This window comes from Panthera leo, chromosome E1, assembly GCF_018350215.1.
Source record: "Panthera leo isolate Ple1 chromosome E1, P.leo_Ple1_pat1.1, whole genome shotgun sequence".
Lineage (NCBI taxonomy): Eukaryota > Metazoa > Chordata > Mammalia > Carnivora > Felidae > Panthera > Panthera leo.
In genome coordinates this window covers 12,517,485-12,540,425 of record NC_056692.1, presented here as the reverse complement: position 1 = coordinate 12,540,425, position 22,941 = coordinate 12,517,485, and the positions used below count along the sequence as shown (strand labels likewise).

Genomic DNA, 22,941 nt, shown 5'->3' with positions numbered 1-22,941 from the left:
GAGACAGAAACAGGGGAAGGATGGCAGCAAGTCACTGACAAGGGCACGTAGGCTCCGGCCCGCTGGTGCCCAGAACTCGAGCCTCGGTTATCCCCCCAAGGGGCAAGGGGCGAGTGGTGCTGGGGGAGGCGGGGGTTGCGGGGGCCTGACGTCCACTCCACTGATGGGTACAGGGCCCCGGGTGGGGGTGAGCGTGGGGGCGGTGCAGGGAGGACATGTTCATCCCCCGGCCACACGTGCAGGCAGCTCCGGTGACCAGAGGAGGCGCTTGTGCAGACAGTTAGGGTGTGGTCAGAAGCGAAGTGGGAGGTATGAAGCGGGCAGCCCCGAGAGCCGGTGTCTCACACTCGGGGGTACACGTACGGCTGGGGCTATGTGCGCTCCTGCTCTTCGGCAGGAACACATGGGTGCCTGTGCAATCTGCGATGTGTGCACACAGACACAGACCTGTGCCTTCACGAGGACAGATCTGTGCCTACATTTGTGCTGGGGCTGGACACCATGGGGTAGGTCTCTACGTGTCTGCCCTTGCACACACGTAGGTATACGTTTAAGCTTTACAAGGCGCGGCACACACATGCATGTGTGCTCAGTCTGGGTGCATGTGCATGCACTGTAGTCCCTCGCCCAACCCTGGCAGTGGCCATAGGATGGCAGAGATGGTCTGGTCACCTTGGCAACGGGGCAGGAGCTGGCTAAGCTGGGACAGCCTTGGTTCAAAGGAAAAAAAAAAAAAACCAAACCACTGAACACAAAGAGGCTGGGAAAAGAAAAGGAGGTGGAGGGCCGGGATGGGGAGAGGCTCAGCCCCCAGCCCCCAGCTTCTGCTCACAGATCTCCTACCCCCACTGGTTCTGAGGCCCAGTCCCCGCCCTGGCTGCCGGCTGCCAGGAGCCAAGACATGGGTCCAAGGACCCATATCAGGCCCATTTTTCTGAGCATCCCCTGTGTAAGATCCCTTTAGAGTCCTGGAGCTCACCTAGGAGGAAAGCAAGAAGGGACGAGGTGGGTGCCATAGACCCCGACTGCCAAATACCCCGGGAGAGCCCTCTCCCAGATTCGCTGCACCCCAGAAGAGGGCACCCCAGACACGAGGCACTTTGCAAACCAGGGGACCCTGGGCCGTGCCCACACAGAAGTCACCCTCTCTGGACAATTAACGCACAAATTGCGTGCACCGCCCCACAGCCGGGCCATTAGCCCAGATCCTGCGATGATTTATTCACGAGCTCCTATCTCCTTCTCATCCCCACGGCCAGCTCATCGGCCTCACTGCCTAGGCCGGGAGGGACGACCCACAGACGCTTTCCTGGCCTCGCTCGAAAACATTGCATGCTATTTATATTTCATCAGACGAGTGCACGGGATGAAACCGCTGGTGATCTGCTCCCGCAGGCAGCCGGGAGCTGAAAGCCCCACATGGGTGGCCTCTGGGAAGGGAACTCTGGCTCTCAGACAGGAGAAGTCCAGATTTCTTTCACTCTTTCACGGTGGGCCCATGCTGAGAGCCTGTGGCACGGGACCTCGGCTCACATTGACAGGGGCTTTACCTTGACTGCCTCACAGTGTCCTGACAAGGCCCCACCGGAAAGATTCTGCCATTATCCTCATTTAACAGATGAAGAACGAAGGTTCAGAGAGGTGAAGTCACTAACCTGAACCACACTGCCTGTAAGAGGCAGAGCTGGGAAGTAAACCGCAGGCAGCCCCAGAGCCTGTACCTTTACATCCCAGCATCTGGCCTCCCGGAGCCCCAGGGCAGCGTTATGAGGTCGTAGGTATCCTGTCTTACAGATAAGGACACCAAGGCTCAGAGAAGTACAATGACTTGCTCAGGGACACATAGCCAGGAATGGAAGCCAGGCAGGTGACCTTGACTGATAATGTGCTCTAATCCTTGCCCCGGGAGACCCCACTGATGTGCCCAGGGAGCAGCCCCAGGAGAAGGAGAATGGCTCGGGGAAGCCAGTCTCCACTGCTACCTGAAGCCACAGCCATGCAGGGTCCCCTCACCTGCCAGGGGGTGGCCCTACCTCAGTGCCCAGCCCCGCCTCCCAGAAGCCAAGTGGAGGCACAGGGTGGGTGGCTCTGGTATAGCTCCAGCTGTCAACACAATGACAAGCGTGAAGGGCACTCAAATCACAGCGCTACCCTCTTGTCATCGCCCTCACAGAGAAGGGACCCTCACACAGTGGGATGGGTCAGGCCTCACCAACATCGGGCTGGGGAGCTCTGGATAACCCAGAGCTCCCATAACCCCTGAATCTTCCTGAGACCCCTGGGAGCGGAGTTGGCTAGAATCCCAAATCCTGCCAGACAGACTGCCCCCACTTTGAGCCTCAGTGTCCTCATCTATAAGATGGGAACTGACAGTGCCTCCGAGGGCTGGGGTGGACATGTGAGAACTTGGTAGCCAGCATGAGGCCGGTATGCAGTGGTCACCCAGCAAGTGGCCACTGTGCATTCACGTTATTTGCAAAGCCCGAGATACCGCACCTGCTTGAATACAGACTGCACGAGCTTTGCAGTGGGCCAGCTCTGGGTTCAAAGTCTGACTCTGTGACTCCCTGGTTATGTACCTCGGGCACCTGGCTTCCCCACTCTGAGCCTCCGTTTCCCTGCCTGTCAGCTGAGGATGTCACTCCTTCCCTATGAGACTGTGGGAACAAACTACGTCCAGGCGTGTACAGCACTGATCTCCGACCTCAGCAAGCACTTGAGAGCCAACCAGCCCCCCACTCGCATTTCAACGCCAAGGTCAGGGTGGCAGGCACCTCTGAGCAACCCCCAGCCAGTACCTGCCTTCTAGAGACCCTGAGAGGCCGCCATGCCAGACCTGGCAGGGACCCAGGGACAAGAGGACTGTGGCCCAGCTGGGGAGCAGAAGGTGTCCCAGACTGGCTGCAGGGGCTCAGGGCCCAGAGAAGGGCAGGCTGTACCTGGACCACACAACGGGACAGGGTGGGGGGTTGGGGGGACCCAGCCAGGAGAGCCCGACTCACCCTGCCTAAGCCAAAACCAGAACACCCTTCTCCTCTCCCTGGACCAGTCCACAATCCTTGCCTGAGCACCAACCGTGTTCAAGCACTCTGGGCCTCGGTTTTCCCATCTGTAACATAGGCGTGAGACGACGTGATTGCTGTGACGATGAATGAGTTCATAAAAAAAGAACCGTGCCTGGCATAGAGAAATATTATTAACATGTCAACATGATCAGCAGCAGGTGCATTTGTGTGCCAGGCCCCGGGGATACAGAGGGAAGAGGCCCACGGATCCCAGCGCTGACCACACTGTGTGTTCGTGGCCTCTGTCCAGGCCTGCCAGCTCCGGGGGTCCTCAAGCACTTTCAGGCACCCCTTTTCTATGACCCCAGCAGGGCCAGGAAAGAGTTTTTGGAGAGAAAATGAATTGACAGTTTATCTGACAGTTTATCTCTGGCCACACTGAACTCCCAGCAGGTCGTACCCCTACATGCCTTTGCCCAGGCTGTCCCCCTAACCCACAGGGTGTCCACCTCCTGGCTGACCTCTGGCTTCTTCTTCAGGCTCCCAGGCTGGGTTTGGAGCCGCCCCTAACCCTCTGCAGCCCCCTGGGTTTTTCTCTGTCACAGCCCTGACCACACCAGGCACCCCTACCACCCCTGCCTCAAGCCGACCTTCTGGTCACCCAGCACGGGGCCGGGCACAGTACAAGGGCTCCGTGTCTGCGTTCAGAACAACAACAATCTACAATTTAAGCTTTTATGTTTACTAAGAATGCACTATATACCGCACCTTGTCCCCAAGGACAAAGATTTCCTTGTTTAAGCTATACAAGAGTCCTACGAGGTAGATATTGTAATTTTACAGGGGAGAAACTGAGGCTTGGGGAGGTGGCCTGAGAACACTGGAGACTTCATGTGAGTCACAGCCCAGATCTGGACTCCTCTCTCTGCTCCAGCCCGTGGGGCAGCAAGAGAGGCCCGCACTGGTGACCATTAGCGCCCTCAGTGCCCCAGCCCCAGCTTGAAGAAGGATCCTTCTGCCAAAGAAGGGCCCTCAGTGTGGGGGCAGGACAGAAGAGGAGGAGGGGCACAGGGGCTGGCTTCACACTTGGGGGGTTGAGCTGTGCATTCCAGGCCTCTGGGGCCTCATCTGTAAAGTGGGGACACTGAGACCAGCCTGGCGCCTGGCACAGACCGGGCACTCGGCAATCAGTTGTTGAAGAAAAGTGTGGAGGGGCCCTCATAGCCTGGGATCCCCTGGCCTCCCTCTGCTTAGGCCTCCGCCTAGTGGTGGCGGCAGCTCAGCTCAGACAGGGGCCCCAGGCCCCCAGAAGGACCTTAGAGGCCCCCAACACCAGATCGATGGCCTGCAGAGAGTGCTGGCCCTGTGAGCAAGAAAGCAAAAACACCCGAGGCCTTGCACAAGGGCAAGATGCTGCACAGGGAAGGGCAGCAGGGGGCGGGGCCAGCCCCTGGAACAGCCAGTGACATAAGGACAGACTGTGTGGGACCCTGAAGCTGGGCTTCGGAGGGCTGCTCCGTCAGCCAGAGCCAGACCCCTGGACCCGGGCTCAGAGGAGCACCTGGGGGCCCAGAAAATCCCTCAAACCTCTCTGCGCCTCACATCCTCCTTTGTAACTGGGGATACCAAGAGGACAGCATTTCCACAGTTATCTTGTGAAAGCACCCATAAAACTCTGAAGCAGCAGAGGCCTCCAGTAAACGTCCTTTCCAGAGACCCAGGAGCCTGCACTTTCCCTCTGGCTGCGGGTGGAGGGCAGGTGACAGGTGAGCCGGAGAACCTGGGAACTGGGGAGACACGGGCACCGCGGTGCAGGGAACGGGGTGTTAGAGTGATGTCAAGGGACACAATAATGACTTACAAATCCAGCCCCGGCCTAGAAGCAGCCTCAGCCCCTCCCCAGAGAGCGGTGGGCTGGGCAAGAGGGGCAGAAGGTACCGAGGGTCAGGGAAAGGGGAGGCGGGGGGACCAACCCATGTATACTCCCCTCGCCTGCCCGCGCCACCCTCCCCACCTGTGCCGTCGGGCCACATCCACTTCACTGGCCAGGACACACACATCTCTCCCACCCGCTCACAGAACTCAGGCGCACGCCCTCTCCACGGTCAGGCCCCTGCACGACCACCACACACACGGAGCCACGCACCGCCATCTCCAATGGCTTTCCACCTGTCTCTACAGTCCACGTCCGTCTACACTGTCCCCAAACGGGACTCATCACCACGGGCCTGGCCCTGTGAACACGGCTGCTTCACACTGACCCCATGTGCCTGGACTCCTGGGTTGTGAGGACGGGAAACAGAGAGGAGGGCAGGGGACCATGAAACCCTCCACTCGCAACAGTACCAGCATCCCCAGGCCAAGGGGAGCCAGGTGGCTTGGACGCCCTCCAAATCCAGCCGCCAGGCACAGCCCCGGTGGGGGGCTCCTGCCGGATCCTCGGTGCTGACAGGCTGATGAGGGGGTGGGGGATCAGCTGGGTCTGTGCCTCCGCCTCAAGCAGCTGCAGTCTCGGGAGGGAGGGGTGGGGGGGGGGTCCTATCAGGAGGTGGCATCTGTCCCCTTCCTGCCTTTCCATCCCCACTGTAGCAGGCAGGGCCCCCCTTCCCTGAGGAGCCCTGCCTGCCAGGCTGGGCACTGCTGAGCACACTCGTCCGTGACCCCCAAGCAGGCACAGGTTGAGCGCCTACTGTGTGCCGAACTTGTGGGAACTCCTAGACACAGAGCCCTGCTAGGACCTCTAGTGGGTAGCTTATTATTCCCATTTTACACACGGGGAAACTGAGGGTCAGCAAAGCTCTGTGGCATGCCTGGACCGCTTCCCGTAGAAGTTGCTGCAGCTCAGGAAGAAAGACAGGATAGGAAGCCACTTCAGAAAGCCCACCCCACCCCCATGCAGGCCACACACCGGGCACCCTCCACTGATTGTCTTGCTTCACCGTAAGGACAGTCCTAGGAGATGGACAGCAGGATGCCTGCATCCACCGTTCAGATGAGGAGTCCAGGCCACAGCGGCGGAGCCAGGAAGCAGTCCTGCCAGAAGGCCAAGCCGTGGCTCAGTTCCCCCAACCCGCTGGCCACCTCAAGCCCTGCTGGGAGTCGTGGGAGGTCGCCTGCCACCCGGGGAGGGGGCAGAGGATCAGGGGAAGGTAAGAGCTCGCAGGGGAGATGCTGCTGGGCAGGGAGGGGGCTGAGCCTGGAAGTAGAGGGCAGGCCTGGATGAGAGATGAGACCGAGAGCTGGCTGAGGACACGGCTGAGGCCCGGGGTTGGCGGGGAGGAGAGGGCACCCCAGTGAGCGCACCTCAAGGCACTGGGGCGGGTGTCGAGCCACGCAGACCTTCCCAGGGGGAGCCAGGGCCCTGGGCCCAGATGGTGCTGACGGTGAGCCAGACGAACTCTGGAGGTGACCAAGGGGGGCCCAGGTGACCTGGACCTGAGCAGTTTGTACTGCCACCATAGGTACAAAGATCAGGGGCAAAGGCCAAGAGGAGAAATTGGGGAAAGCGACTGGGGACACACGCAGTGAGGAGTTCTGTAGTTACAGGGAGCAGAGAAATGAGCAGAAGCCAAAGGGGAGGGGGCGGTCAAGAGAGCGTGCTTTTAGTGGCGGAAGATAATATATCCTCAGAAACTTAAACGCAGGGTTGCCATATGACCCAGCAGTTCACTCCTAAGTATGGACCCAAGAGAAGTGAAAACCAGTGTTCACACATGACCATGTCCATGACTGTTCCCAGCAGCACGACTCACAACAGCCAAAGGCGGAAACTGCCCCGACACCCATCAACTGCCCAAGGATGACCAAAATGTGGTACATTCACCCATGGACTATCATTCAGCCCTAAAAACCATCAAGTACTGAGCCACACTGAAGTCTGGATGAGCCTCAGAAACACTCTGCCAAGCGAAAGCAGCCAGACACAAAAGGCCACAAGTTGGATGATTCCACGTATATGAATGTCCAGAATCGGTAAACACAGATGCAGAAAGCAGTGGCTGCCAGGGGATGGGGGCACGGAGAGTGCGGGTTGGAGGGTGGGGGTGATTATTTAATGCGTACAGGGTTTTGTCTTGCGATGAAAACGTTTTGGAACAGGATGAGAGGTACATTTGCACACCATTGTGAATGTATTAGATGCCACAGAATGGCTCGCTCTCAATGGTTAATTTTATGTCATGTGAATTTCGCCTCAAAAAATATTTTTTTTGAGGAGTCACATGAAAGGGATTTGAACCCAACTAAAGCCTGACAGATGCAAGGCTAACTCCTCACACCCACTCAGCGGGGCCACGGCCACGGCCCAGAGAGTGGGAAAGAAACGCTTGCTGTTGCAAGAAAGAAGGAAACAATAGCAGAGCACTGCCTGGCCTCCGGGCCACCTGCAAGGCCCCCTCCTTACTCACGCTGCTCCAGCCATGACGTTCTGTTCTCCACACCAGTCCCTGACCCCGATGGGGGAACACCACCTACCTTTGGCCTCTCCCCGGGCCGCTTCCCTCCGATATGCTCCTGGCTCCTCCCTGACTCCATGAAGGTCTCCGATCAGATGTCCCCTTCCCTCCCGTGTATTCTACGGTCACTTATTCAGAAATCTATGCTCAGTTGCCCCTTGACATGTGAGGGCAGGGGGTTGGCATCCAAGACTACTCGTTTTGCAAGACTATTTTGTAGAGGTGTTCTAGGTTTACACCAAAATTGAGAGGAAGTACAGAGATTTCTCATATACCCCGAGTCTACACATGCACAGCCTCCCCCACTGTCAACATCACTCACTAAAGTGGTACATTTGTTACAATTGGTGAACTTAAACTGACACATCATAATCACCCAAAGTCCACAGTTTACCTTAAGGCTAACCTCTGGCGTTGTACTTTCTATGGTTTTGGACAAATGTGTAATGACTTGTATCCATCATTATGGCATCATACAGAATAGTCTCACTGTCTAAAAATCCTCTGTGCTCTACCTATTCATCTCCCCTTCTCCACGCCCGGCAACCACTGACCTTTTTATTGTCTCCATGGTTTTGCCTTTTCCAGAATGTTACATAGTTGGAATCCTACAGCATATAGCTTTTCCAGACTGTCTTCTTTCACTTAGTAAATCTGCACTTAAAGTCCTCCGTGTCTTTTCATGGCTTGATCTCTCTCTCTCTCTCTCTTTTTGCTGAATAACGTTCCATTGTCTGGATGCACCATTTATCCATTCACCTATTGAAGAACATCTTGGTTGCTTCCAAGTTTGGGCAATCGTGACTAAAGCTGCTATAAACATCTGCGTGCAGTTTCTGTGTGGATGTAAGTTCTCGACTTCGTTAGGTAAATACCAAGAAGTATGACTCCTGGATCATACGGTAATAGGATGTTCAGTTTTTAAGAACCAAACATCTTCCAATAAGGCTGCACCATTTTGCATTCCCACCAGCAATTACAATTCCTCTTGCTCTGTGTCCTCGCCTACATTTGGTGTCAACAGTATCCTGGATGCGGGCCATTCTAATAGGTGTGCAGTGGCATCTCGTTGTTTTAATTTGCATTTCCCCGATGACATATAATGTGGAGTCTCTTTTCCTATGTTACCTGCCATCCGTGTATCTTCTTTGCTGACACGTCCATTCAGGTCTTTGACCCATTTTCCAATTAGGTTGCTTGCTTCCTATTGTTGAGTTGTAAGACTTCTTTGTATATTTTGGATAACAGCCTTTTATCAAATGTGTCTTTTGCAAATATTTTCCCCAAGTCCATGGCTTGTCTTCTAATTGTCTTAATACTGCCTTTCCCGGAGCAGAAGTTCTTAATTTTAATGAAGTCCGGCTTGTCAATCATTTCATTCACGGATCGTGTCCTTGGTGTGGCTAAAAAGGCATCACCAGATCCAAGTCATCTAGGTTTTCTTCTATGTTATCTGCCAGGAGTTTAATACTTCTGCATTTTACATTTAGATCTATGATCCAATATGAGTTAACTTTTATGAAGGGTGCAACGTCTATGTCTAGGTTTTTTTTTTTTCTTATGAATGTCCAGCTCTTCCAGCCCCTTTTGTTGAAAAGACTATCTTTGCTCCATTGTCAGAGCTGGTTGACAATACTTATAGGGGTCCATTTCTGGGTTCTCCACTCCATTCCTTTGATCCATTTGTCTATTCCTGTGTCAATACCACACTGTCTTGATACCTGTAGCTTTATAGCGAGTCTTGAAGTCACGTGGTGTCAGTCCTCCGACTTTGTTCTTCTCCAATAGTATGTTGGGCTCATCTGAGTCTTTTGCCTCTCCATATGACTTTAATCAGTTTGTTGATATTCATAAATTAACTCGTATTTTGATCGGGATTCCATTGAGTCCATAGATCAGACAGGGAAGAACTAACATCTCGGCAATATTGAGTCTTCCTATCCATAAACATGGAATATCTCTCCATTTATTTAGTTCTTCTTTGATTTCCTTCATCAGAGTGTTGGAGTTTCCCTCTTAAAGATCTTGCATATACCTTGTTAGACTTGAACCTAAGCACTTCATTCCAGGGAGTGCTAATATCAACGGTATTGTTTTTAATCTCAAATTCCACTTGTTCGTTGCTGGTATATAAGAAAGCAATTGACTTTTGTATATTAACCTTGTATCCTGCAACATTGCTAAAATTGCTTATTTGCTCCAGGGCTTATTTGTTTTCTGTCAATTCTTTCAGACGTTCCTACATAGACAAGCATGTCATCTGTGAACAACGACACTTTTATCTTTCTTCCCAGTTTGTATATCTTTTATTTCCTTTTCTCGCCTAATTGCATTAGCAAGGACTTCCAGTATAATGCTAAGAAAGAGTGGTGAGAGGGGACATCCTTGCCTTGTACCTGATCTAAGTGGGAAAGCTTAAAGTTTCCCGTCATTAAATACAATGTTAGCTATAGGGTTTTTTGTAGATAGTCTTTATCAAGGCAGGAAAGTTCCCCTCTAGTCCTAGTTTGCTGGGAGTTTTGACAATGAATGGGTGCTGTCAGGGCTTTGTTTTGTTCCCTGGAGAGTCCTGGTACTTGCAGAAAGTGCTGGCCTACGGTGAGCCCTTAATGCCCACCTTTGGAAGAAACAGGTGCAGAGTGTAGAGAAGTGTCTAGCAGAGAGAGGGAGACTCACCACAGTGATGATCTTGGGTAGGTGCGAGGGATGGGGGTCCAGTGGGCAAGGCAGGAGATCATTCCATCCGCAGGAAAGAGAAGAAGGCACGCTGAGGGGCACAGGTGCCAGGACATGGGTGGCTGTGGTGGGAGGAAGTAGAAGTCCTCTTCTTTGATTTTCTCAGTGAAAGAGGAGGCCACACTGTCAGTTAAGGGTCCAGGACCTTGAAGTGAAGGGCAGGGCCCCAGAACTGAGGGAAAAGGTTCTGGAACAGGCAGGAAGGGGACAGGCCTGGGATCAGCAGTGTAAGCTGAGAAGCAGCACCTGGAGTGAGGTGGGGCTAACTGGCCACCCCAGGCAACAGACTCAGGGGTTCGTGTCCCTTACGTCTTTCTCCCTGGTGTCTAGGAGGGTCAGAGTGTGCCCAAGAGGCAGGTGGCAAGAAACCTCTCTGCCCCAGGCCCTGCCCAGGGCCCCAGGGATGGCTCTGAAGGACTCTCTAAGGTCTCCACTGGCTGGAAACTCACCCTGGGAGGCACTGATGTAGAGACACCTCCTGAGGGTGCCTTCTCTGCTCTGCCATTCCCACCGTCCTCTGCAGAAACTTCTCCTCAGGCCATGGGTTAATTTAAGTCCATAATTAAAGGAATCAGTGAGTGAAGGAAGAAGTGATCAACGGCTCCTCTGTCTGCACAGGCACCAGAGCGTCTGCCATCACATCCCGGGGCATCAAATAACATTCGTGGCCAGGTCTACAGGCAGCGTGCTGTGCCCCCACCCCATATCCACAGACCCACAGAACTCAGCTGTGGGTGGGGTTGGGGGTCCAGGGACGTGGGACCAATAAACAGACGTGAGAAATGGATGAAGGGGAGGAACCCCGACCCTGAGAGCTTTAGCAAGACCTCGACCTAAATCTTTCCCCTGCATGAGCCTCCCAACACACAGTAGGTGCTCAAGCGATGACCTTTCTGCTCTAGTCCTGTGGGGGTAAGAATGAGGGAGATTGGATGGACGCCGTGTTCGGTGGCCGAGGTCTCAGGGGACAGAGGACAGCAGGTCATTCAATGTGGGCATCAGCTCTGCCGGTCCCTCCCTCTCGGGGCTTCAATTTCTCCCCCTGCAAAATGGACAGAACTCTGGGAGCCCTCCATCGTCTAGAGCTCTGTAATAGTGCTAACACTTGGCACACACGATCGCAGTTTAAACGGGGTGTAGACTTAGCCCCATTTCTCAGAATAAGGGAGTGAGGCTCAGAGAGGTGAAGCTGCTTGCCTCAAGACACACAGCTAGCAGAGGGCGACAGCCCCATTGGAATCCAGGCCGACCTGGCTCCTGCCCAACATCGCATTTCCCGGATCCTTGGCCAGGGCATCTCTGCCCCCTCGGGGGAGAACACGGAAGGGCCTGTGGCTTTCATGCCTTTGGAGAGAAACTGAGGCCCGCTCATAGGGCCTGTCAATCTGGGTTCAAACGCTGTTTTGGCCACCTGTGTCCCTCAGTGGCTCCTCTCTCAAGCCCTACGCCCCGCCTGGCCAGGACGTTTTGAGAATTAAATGAGATAATGTTCGGGAAAGCACTGAGCACAGCACCTGGCACCAGAAGACACTGGGTAAACAGTCATTTTCATTATTATTTTTGGGTGCCAAGTCTCAGCGAAACGTCACGTCACTTCCTGAGAAATAAAGGCACCCAGTACCACCACGGGCTGCTGATTTCACCACCAGGGCATGCATTTTGCTAAAGCCCCCGAAACGTCTTGACGGCCACCGGAAGCCAAGGGAGGGGCTGAGGACACCCAGGCTCTCCTGGCCACGTGGCATCAGGCCAGGGCATCGCAGCGGCTCATCCGTGGTGGCCCGAAGCGGGGGCGACGGCGGGAATAAAACCCAGCCCCCTCCCTCTGGCAACTTCGAGCTCTCAGGGAAACCCAGACCCCTGAGGAGCCCACCCCTCGGGCTCCGGGCGCAGACTGGGCTGTTCAGAGACACGATGGGCTGCGCGCGGCCTCTCTGAGACTCCGTTTGGGCATCTGCAAGACGAGGCAGCCGCTTCCTGTCCCTGGCGTTAGTCACAAAGACCCACTGCGATGAGAAAGGGCAGGGGCATGCCCCCTGACTCCCAGTGACCTGAGCCTGGGGGAAGGATGAAGGTCAGGAAAACAAGGTCCTTGCAGGAGCTGGCTGCAGCCAGAAAAGCTATGGGAAGGTGTCTGGATGTAAAGAGCTGCCCCACCTGACTCCAGAACAAGAGACGGGCAGATGAAGCAACGGAAATGCAAGGGCCACCGTCACAGCCAGGACTGGCAGGGGCTTGGTGGCCAGCGACACTGGCGGCCGTGGGTGCGAGGGCGCAGGCTCGCTCGGCTCTGCTGAGAGGTGAGGACGCCGGGACGACCCGGAGGAGGGCACAGCAGTGACAGCTCTCGACGTCACAGAGGCACAGGCCCTCTGACCCCACAGGGCCATTTCTGGAACGTTTGGCTTGGGCAACCCAGGCATGGGGACCTAAGTCCGGGCAGGAACAGCCCAGGGGTGGGCGGAGACACAGAAGCGTATCAGAATGAGGCGGGCTGACTAAATGGAAACTCAGCCTCGCATGGGAAATGCCAGCTAGATTTTAAAACCATTTCACTGGTTGGTATACTAACAAAAGGTGTCACACACACCCCATCCCAGGGCTGCGTGTTTCATCTGACTGCTCCCAACAGCCTAATGGACAAAGGACCCTAGTATCCCCATTTTGCCAATGAGCAAACTGAGACACACAGCTGAATAATTTGTCCAAGGACACGCAGCTGGCACAGTAGCAAAGATCAGGCATGTAACCCCAATGCTGTATGTCTCCAAAATACATCGCTAAAATAGAATATGTTTCTTAAAAAAGAAAGGACAGCGTATCCAGGTTGACCATGTGTAGTGGGTTGAATGAAAGCCCCCCCCCCCCACCCCGCCAAAGATATATCCACCCAGAACCTGTGAAAGTGACATTATTTAGATAAAAGGTATTTGCAAATAAAATTAACCCAAGGATCTGGAGATGAGATCATTCTAGATTAGGATGGGCCCTCCGTCCAATGACAAGTGTCTTTAGAAGAGAAGAAAAGAGAAGACCAGACAGGACACGACAAGACACAGACAGAAGAAGGCTGGGTGAAGAAACGGGCAGAGATTGGAGGGATGTGTCTATACGGCAAGGAACACCAAGTTTTGGTGGCAGCTACAGAAGCTGGGAGAGAGGCATGGAATGATTCTCCCTCAGAGCCTCAGCAGGAAGCAAGCTTGCTGACCTCTTGATTTCAGACTTCTGGCCCCCAGAATTGGGATATAATAAATCTGTGTCGTTCTAAGCCACTCTGTTTGTGGTAATTTGTTATGGCAGCCACGGGAAACTAATACAGGGTGCAGTTTGCTCCCCACTGTCCCTGCGTCTGTTTTCCTTTCTGGGACCTGGCTGACTGTCCCCCCTGGACTGCTGCCTCCGTGCTCCTTCCACCACCCGGACACAATTTCAAGTGTATGTGTTCATTCAACCCATTTTCCCTAGTGTTCCCATTTCACAGATGAAGAAACTGATACCACTGGCTCGGATCGCTGTTCCAGAGGACCCCTGGAGCCTGCCCAGCCACGGCTGGTCCTGCGACCACCAGGAAGGTAGCTGGGTCGGGACAGGGCCCAAAGCCTGGTCACCTGGCCCTGGAGCTTCAGAACTAGGGCATCTGCTGCAGGATGAGGGCCAGGCCCCAGGGGTGCCTGTGAGGCTGCGGCTGGCAGGGTCCACAGAGGAAAGGAGGAAGGCAGCCAGGGGCTCCTCATTATGCAGCCCCCAGGGAGGGGCTGGACCATTCCGGAGCTGCCCCAGGGTGTGCTGGGGGCACCCCTTCCAGTGGTCCTGAAGGCTCCCCAGGGCCCAGGAGGGGGCCTGGCCGCCCCAGCCAGGCAGGTGCTGCCGACAGCTTGAAGCTCAGCAGGCCAAGAATATGGGCACGGTTGAGCCTCCGGCCCGAATGGCAGAGGGCGGGGGAGCAGAGAGAGAGAGGAAACTGCCCTGCCCTGCCCTGCCCTGCCTTGACCGCAGAGCCAAAGCCAAGAGGGATGAAAAAGTGGGTGCCCAGATGTGGGCCTGGTGTCCACACCCATTTCGTAAATGGGGAAACTGAGACTTGGGGTCCAGGAGCAGTGGGGGTGACTCACACCCCTCTCGGACTTAGGCTAGCAGATCCTCTCCACCAGGGGCCCTCAGTGGACCGAGGCGGGCAGTGTCTTTCAGATTCAGGCTCAAACCAGGTTATGGGAATGATGGGCTCGCCAAGCAGGTGGTAGACACCTGAGATGGAGAAGCTCAGAGATGAATCAGGGGTGACCGATTCCCCAGAGCCCCTTCCCCCCACCGCAGCTCTGAAGACCATGAAGAAGTAAACGATGGCAGCGAGCACCTTCCCCGTGGTGCATGAGCTGTGGGTCACTAAGGCCCAGAGCGGGTGGGATCTGCCCGGGGCAGGGAGCTTCGCGGTGGCATGGGGACCGAAGGGGGCTGGGCTGGGGGCTCCGAGGTTCGGAAGATTGAAAAGTGCAGGTTCCCGGGCTCTACCCCAGACCCTCCGAACCAGAATCTCTGGGGATGGAGCATGCTCCCAGAGAGGTCTGAGGAAGGAGGTACCCCGTGCAGGATTCGGCACCTCTCCCACGGCTAAGATGCGCCAATTCTGCACCTCTGTAATCTCGGTCTCAAAGAGGTTACAACTTCCCATCTCAAAGAATCCATGACCCGTACGCTTGGGTGGCTCTGGATATTCAAAGACTCCACAGCTAAGACTCTATGATCTGGACTCTGTGACTCAGCCCTCAAGCCAATGCCCATCAAAGGAGAAAGGATGAAGTCCCTGGGTCTGGAGCCCTGGGGCACCAGCAGGGACAGCGCGTATGGAATGATCCCACGGGGGAAAAAAAAAAAAAAAAAACAGAAAGCAAGAAAGGAAGAAAGGGGAAAGGGAACTATAGATGTTGGCATGTTTATATAACTACATTCACATGTTTGCGTAAGCACTCAGACAATCCAGAAAGTTCTCTAATAATGGTCACCTCAAGAACATAAAGCTTTGGGCTGGGGTGAGGCGGAAGACAGAGTCTGAGAAGGAGAGATTCACTTTCTATCCCTACACTTGTTTAATACTTTACCATGAGCATGTAACACTCTTATAATTAAAAACGATAATGATTCATGAAAAAAAAAAAGGCATGACAAAGTCTGTGCTTCCTTATGTGTTTGTTCGCTTGTTTCTTTAATCCTCTTCCACCCACCAAGACATCAGCCGCGATCCCAAGGCACAGGGCACAGCTCACCGTACTCGCTCAAGAGCTAATCGTGGAAAGCATGAATGGCGCCGAAATCCTGACATCCCCACAGCCTGCACACTAATACTTGACCGGTGAGACCTCTCCGAGAAGGGAAGGGAGGGGCCTGGGAGAAAAGAGATGCCAGGGGCTGGTCCTGAGGATGGGGTGGCACCGGGATTCCCAGGTCCTGTCACACCCTGCTTCCACGAGGCCACAGTCAAGGCCGCTAGGAAATCCCGCTTTTGAGCTCCCTACCTGCCCCCAGATCCCCACGCCCTGCAACCACCTCTGCCCTCCACGTGACCCAGACAGGCCTCACACTCTCTGGGCCTTGCCAAGCTCTAGTCCCGTGAAGGGATGGGGCGTGAAGGGATGGGGCCAGCTCCCCCCGGCCATCCCCAGTCCTCCTCAGGCCCCCACAGGCCCGAGTGGAAGCCTGGCCTGGCCTTGGCCCGGAACCAAGAGCCCAGAGGCATAGGGTCGGGGGCAGGAGGCAGGCGGCTGCTACCACCCAGAACGCCAGCTGCTGGCAGTGATTTATTTTTGCTTTAAGTGCTGGAGAATTGCAGGGCTGCAGCCGCCAGCTCAGGGGGCTCAGGCTGCAGCTGGAAGGAGAGGGAGGTGGGCAGGAGGTGGGGGCCGCACAGCCCCTCCCTGACCTCTCTTGCCCTCAGCCTGTCAGAGTCTCCATGACACACACACACACACACACACACACACACACACACACGCACACACGCGCGCGCGCGCGCGCACACACACACACACACACACACACACACACACACACAGCTCAGGACCTCCCTATCTCCACACGCTCCCTCCTCCCCGCCCCAGCTCTCCTAAGTAAGTCTCAGAACAGCTGCAAGGAGGCTCTAGGGGGCAGAGAGTCTCGACCACGACCCCCCACCTTGCTTCTGAGACATTTCACCACTTCTGGCTGGGGCTGTCCCTCTCTGGCCTCAGCCGGCCCACTCCCACCTTGGGATGTCATATTCACCCTTCCTCCAGGACACCCACTCACAGGTCAGAGGCTGATGACAGTCACAGGCAATCTGGAGATAGCTCTGGTTTTCATTATGACCTGATCCCTTTTCTGCCCGGAGGGTGGGCCTCAAGAGACAGTGCCCTGCCCTGGGGCACATCTGGCTAAATGGCCGCTGGGCACCTGGGGTTGCTGAGCAGCCCTGGCCAAGGCCCAGCCCCTCGGGAACCTGTCTGGACATCCACAGAAGGAGCGTAAGCCTTAGGTTGGCAGAGGCGATGGGGTGATCTGGGGGAGCCAAGGGGCTGTGCTTTGCCAGCTAGAAGGCTTATAGGTTCTTTTTACAGCTGGAAAGCTGCTGAAGTTGGTAATGGCCAATCTTGAAACATAAAATGTTTCAACCTGGGTGTGGTGCTCAAAAACAGAGACTGTGCAGAGGAGGTAAAACACACCGACACAAAACAAAAGGCCGATGGGCGTGTGAAAGTGTTTAATTGGGCAAGAAATGGAGACGCTGTCCCCTCTGCCACCCCCAGCCCCTGCAGCCGGCCTCCACACATTCTACTGAAGGCCCAAAGATTTATAAACGTGAAGAGAAGCGCTGAGGACCGAGCGGCCCTGACCCTCTGCACCTCAGTTTGCTTAGATCTGCAATGGGAATGTGGTTTCTGCCCCTCACAGGGTGGGGATGGGGGACGCCCTAAGCTGCAAGCAAGCCAAAGGCCAGGAACACGGCAAGGTTCAGAGCTTGAAGCAGATAAGGTCACAGACAAAAAGAGCTCAATGCAGAGTTGGGGCCTGAAATAAATGCCACTTCTCTCCCCCTCACAGACAGATGGCAGGCCAAGGGCTCAGAGGAGAGGTCTGAAAGCTGGCTCTGCCCCCGACAAGCTCCTCAGTTTGGGGACAGTGTTGTCACTTCTCCGAAGCTCGGTTTTCTGATCTGAAGAGTGGGATGATAACTGTGGCTACCACTGCTACTGAGCACACTATCTATCAAGCACCGCACATGGAGGAACCAACCCATTCATGCCCCCACATGTTTATCGAGCATCTACTACACACAGGGTACTGCTGTAGGTGCTGGGGACGTAGCTGGGAACAAATAAGACCAAAACCTCTGCACTTAAGGCACTTATATCCCAGTGGGGGAGACAGACAATAAACAAGATAAGCAAATAAAACATAACATGGTGGATGGCATTAAATTCGACGAGTCGAAAAAAGCAAGAGAGGGAATGTGGGCAAAGGGAGCCCATGGTGTCATCCAGGAGAGGCTTCATGGAGGAGGTGGCCTTTGACAAGACCTGAAGGTGGTGAAGGAGGAGGCTTTGTGGGGATCTGGGGAAGAGTGTTTCAAGCAGAGGGAGCAGCAAGTGCAAATGGCCTGGGGCAGGAGCAGGCCTCAGGTGTTGGAGGCACAGCAAGGAGAAAGGCAGGGCGGCCTGAGGAGAGGAAGACAGTGGGGGGCAGAGAGGGTAGTACTGAAGACCAGACTGTGCAGGGCCCTGTGGACCACAGTGAGGAGTGTGGCTTTTATTCTGAGTTGAGGACACAGGAGGATCCTGAGCCCAAGACCAAGACGAAAGCACCCAGAGTGTGTCAAGTACACAGTAGGTGCTCAAGCAAGCATGGCCACTCTGAAGGCTTTATCTTTGTTCCCTGGCCCTTCCCCAAGCCTGAGTCCCCCAAAGAGACCCAGACCACAGATGATGGAAGGAGGGGGAGGCTTCAGTTGCCCAAGTGGTGGGAGTGCTCAGTCCAGGCTGGTTGAAGGGGGACGGGTCCCTGGCAGGATCCAGGAGGCTGCTCCCACTGACTCTGGGGCAGCATCAATGCACAGCCGGGGTAGACCTGCTCCCCGGGATCACTGAGAAAGGGCCCCCCGCTCCTATCTGGCCGTGTAAATGGAACTCTGTCTGATGTTACAGGGCCGAAGGCCAATTAGGGGGCTGGACCAGGGGTCCCCAAGGTCCCCTCAGCCTCATGCTGCCTCTGCAGCTGCCACTTCAGCAGCTGGGCAGGAAGACCTGCGCTACGGAACATCAGTGGGGGTGGGTGGAGAGAAGGGGTGGAGAAGGGGAGGGGGTACAAGACACACAGCAGGAGCAGGAGGCCTGTGTCTGAGGCCCTCTCCCGCTGCAGCAAACCACTTAGCCTCTCTGGGCCTCAGTTTCCCCACATGTCCAAGGACAGGCTGCACTGGAAGGACAGATTCTCAAGGCTCTGGTGCCACATTCCCCCCCTTCGTGCAGCTCCCTTTCCACACCCCCATTTCTGCTCAGATCCCCCCTACCCAGAAGCACACACGGAAGCTCACGTTTCTACTCCCCCCCTCCCAGGTGTTTTCAGGGGTCCCCCCAGCTGCGACTTTGATCCCACTTCACAGATGATAAACTGAAGACCACGAGGAGAAGTGACTCAGCCCCGCTCACCTTGGCTGTGTGCCCTGAAGCCTCCTCCCAAACAGTGAGATTCTCGAGGGAAGGGGCTGGGTCTCCATTCATTCACCACCAGTTTATTAAGCATCTCCTGTATGCCGGGCACTACACCGGGACCACGGCTGAGGGTGCCAGGGTCTCCACCACTAGAGCTCACGGCCCGCCACAGCTCCCATCATCACAGCGAGGCCTCTGCGGCCAGAGAAAGCAGCCTAGACACAGACCCACCAAACATTTACAGGGCACGCCAGGCCTTCCCTAGGTCCCAGGGATACCGCCACCTGGGCACTGGGATGCCGAGCAGGCACCCTGCAGCCAGCCTGGCACACAAACGCAGCCGGGCAGGGTGCCTGGGGAACAGAGGAGGGTGCAACTCCGTCCCCGGGAGAGCGCCAGGGCTCTGGACCAGAGGGACACAGGTTCCTGTCCCTCCCGGTGCCTCCTTGGGCCTCAGATCTCCTGTCTGTACAATGGAGCTAATGCCACCCTAGGTACTGGCAGACCATTAGGAAATTAAATCAGGTGGCAGAGTGCTGGGCCCTCGGCCAGTGCCCGGCGAGGGCTCCAGTCCCGCCTGCGGCCCGGCTCCTCTGGAAAATCCGCCTGCCTCGTCCAGCCCCGCCCCCACCCCACCCCCAAGGCTCCTCTGAAGCCTCCAACCTCCCTGCCCCGCCTGCGGCCCAGTTTCAAGCCGGCTTTCTTTCTTTTATCTTCGGCCTTTGCTGTCTTCCTATCACGCAGCCAATTCCCCTGGTACAGCCAGCCTGTGGGCCCGAGCCCACACCCACCACACCTTGGAGTGGCCGGCCCAGCCTCCACCCTCCCGCTGCCCACGAGCTGCCTCCCTCTCAGCCTCTTCTCTGTGCCAGCCTATGGCAGGGCTCCAGCTGCAGGCCCCAGGGGAGGGGCAGGTGTGCCCATGTGTCACTCACAGCAAAGCCCTGGCGGGGGCCCAGCACCGCACACCAGGTGCACCTGTCGGAAGGACGGCCCAGCCCAGAGCCAAGAGGCAGCGAGACCAAGAGTGGCCATCGGGTGGGCTCTGAGGGAGCACCAGCAGCCTTCAGCCTGGGGCTGGGCGAGGGCCGCAGGGGTTGCCGGGAGTGACGACGCAGTTGCTTCTGCCCCAGACGTGTGCCAAGGCCGCCGGGTGCCATGCCCGGTGCTGCCAACTGTGGCCCAGGGCACCAGAGGGAACTGTTCACAAGCAGAACCCGTCCCAGTACCGCATAACTGCAGGGAACTGCTGTCATTGTTACTGTTATTACTATCTCCATTGTTGTCACTATTATTTCACTGCTGCAGGGCCACCAATGTTACCTCGTTCTGCTTCAGGAAGACTTGAGGGGAGGGACACTGTGGCCCTGGGACAAGAAGCTTGACAGGGGCAGCCCCCTGGCCTGGGAAGAGCTAGATGATTCTGCTCAAACCCCTGACTCGCTGTGTGGCTTTGGGCAAGACCTTGTCCCTCTCTGGGCATATCTTTCTCGCAGCACAGCACAGCTCACTGAACATCCCTGGATCGGGCAGCAGCCTCCACCACATCCCTTCCTGAGCAGCCTGGAAGCCCTACGGGGGCCTAACGGGGCAGGTGGCCATGATGGGGACAGAGGTCCAGGGGCGGGCCAATAAACCCAGAGCTGCGCCAACACCCAGCATTTACAGAGCACCCCCTACCTATATGCATTCAGCAGCGCACCAGTGGAGAAGAGGGGACCCCTGTCATCTGGCACACTGGAGCGCCCGTTCTTGTCCCCAGGAATGCTCAAGCAAGTCCCTCCTCCTTGCACCCTATTGCCCCTAAGGAGTCTTGACCCCACCTGAAGGGATCCCGTCCAACGTCTCCTTCTTAGAGCTGCCAACCTCCAGTCCCCTGGCCGGAGAGAAGGGACCACCAGAAAGCTGATGGCAGACTTTACTGAAGATTCTCTTTGGGCTCTGAGCACGAGGAGTGGGGTGATTTTCTGAGAATAGAGGAGCGGGGACTTCACACACAAAAAAAAAGACCATAAGCCTCCAGTGGGCCCAAGACTGGGACCTCCTCCCTAACCCTCTGGCCATATGACAGCAGCCTAGGGAGGAAGTCCCTGGTGAGGGGCCACAAAGGAACAACCTAGCAGAAAGTGAGCCTGGGGTCACGCCGAGGCAGCGGGACTGGCCTTACTCGGCACCTAAGGGAGGGGGTCAGGGATAAGGCCGGAGGCTAACGCCTTGTAGGTTCTACCTTCCAGAGGTGGCTACTGATTTCAGCGGCATGTGGGCACCTCCGTGCTCCTGGAAGACAGAGCCTGTGAACCTGGGTTCCGGGAGGTAGGTATGGGGGCGGGGGCAGGAGGTCCCCAGCACTTTACCCCAGGGCTCCAACCTGGGCACAGGGAGCAAAGAATAAAGTAGAACGGATCACAGGCAGTGCAACACTCCCAGATGGGTACGCCCCCTAGGAAATGGGCAGCAGGGTGAGGGGCCAGGAGAACCTCCCAGAACAGAAGACCATCTCTAAAGAAACACTTTCCTGTGACCTCCCATTCTAAACACAGGTTTTAAAATATTCACATGACCAGTGCACACTCAATCAGGACCGGCAGCAGAGACATGCGCTGGGGCCTCAACTCCCATGTGAAGCACCCCCCCACACACACAGGAGCTCCCCACCCCAGGTGCCACTCCAGTGAGCCCCCTGGGTCCCCACGCCGCTTCCCCATAGGGCATCGGGAGCAGAGGTGAGCACCTAGGAGCCACTCCTGCCATGAAACCCTGGGGGCTTCTCAGCTGAGGGGTCATCGCCTCTGAGATCAAGGCCGACTTCTAAAAGCAAAAAGGTGCGGCTGGAGTTGCCGGCTGGCTAGCGGAAAACACCATTTCCAGAATATTTTTACTCCATTAGAGCACGGGAGGTGGGAGTGAGAAAGGACTCCGAGGACCCGCAGATCTAGGGCCTGGAGGCATTTTCGGGCGCTGGTAGACTGCGCCCCCTCTGCACCCCCACTTTAATCCCGGGGTCTCCGGGAAGGTCACGCATAGGATTGATGCCTGGCGCGAAAGTGCCTCCCCACGCTCCCTCCCGAGCCCCCATGTGCGAGTTGGCCAGAGGGGGGCCGAGGGCGCCTCAAAGTTTCCCGGAGCGCCCCCAGGACGAAGGTTAGCAAGGAGCAAAGTTCCCTGGTGGCAGTAGCCGGAGACATGGCAGGGGAAGAAAAGCTCGCAGTCAGCATTTCCTCCGATGGCTCACCAAGGGAGGAAAAAAAACAGAAACGAGAGGAAGAAAAAAACCTCCCGCCCCACCTTCCCTGTTGCAGCACCACCTCGTGCTCGCTCCGGGCCGGGGAGGGGGCCTTCGGGATGCCGGAGTCGGGCCCCCGGGGGGCCGAGCGCCGGGCGGCCGCGCACTTACCTCGGTCAGTGCCCCGGGCGCGGCGCGCTCCGCGTCCTCCGAGCTCCGGGCGGCCGTTCCTGGCCCCGGCAGCCGCCGCGCTGCCTGCATCGCCGCCGCCGCCTCAGGGCAGCCCCCGGGGGCGCTCCATGCCAAGGGGCGCGTCAGTGTGGGGCGCCGATCTCCCCGGTTCAGCCACGGGTCGGGGGCGCGCGCCTGGACGGCGCCCCCGGCCGCGGGGCGCTCGCTCTGGCCGGCGCGGCTGGCGTCCGTCCCTCCGTCCGGCTGGGAGCGCGGCCGGCCCACCCCCTCCCCCGCCGGCTGTTATCTGATCCCGGGCAGGGCCGGGCGCGCTCGTCTCTACGCCCCGGCGCCCCGCGCCTCCCCGCCCGCTCCGGCCGCGCCAGCCCCTCGCCCCCGGCTACCGTTCCCAGGGAGGCGATGGCAGCGGCAAGGCCCGGGGAAGGCGGGGAGAGCGGAATGGAGGGCGAGGAGGCGGCGGGAGGCAGAGGCTCGGCGCGCACCCAGCTCCGCGCCCCGCTGCCACCAGAACCGGGCTCGGCAACTCCTCTAACTCTCCGCCGAGAGCACGCCCGCCCCGCGCCGCGCCGCCGCTGCCCCCGCCCACCCGGGCCCTAGCCTGGCCCAGAGCGCCCCCAGCCCCGGGCCGCCCCCCACACACACACCGCCAG

The 22,941-nt window shown here is 56.8% G+C and overlaps 1 protein-coding gene across 2 annotated transcripts in view; it reads right to left on the bottom strand.

Annotated features, from left to right (window-relative positions):
* The window catches only part of KCNJ12 (potassium inwardly rectifying channel subfamily J member 12), a 41,347-nt gene extending 18,803 nt beyond the window's left edge, over nucleotides 1–22,544 (bottom strand). For both annotated transcript variants that reach the window (XM_042915123.1, XM_042915128.1), the window contains exon 1: nucleotides 22,271–22,544. The gene's annotated coding sequence lies outside the window, so the exon portion shown is untranslated. The remainder of the gene's footprint in view (nucleotides 1–22,270) is intronic.
* Between the last annotated feature and the right edge of the window lie 397 nt (nucleotides 22,545–22,941).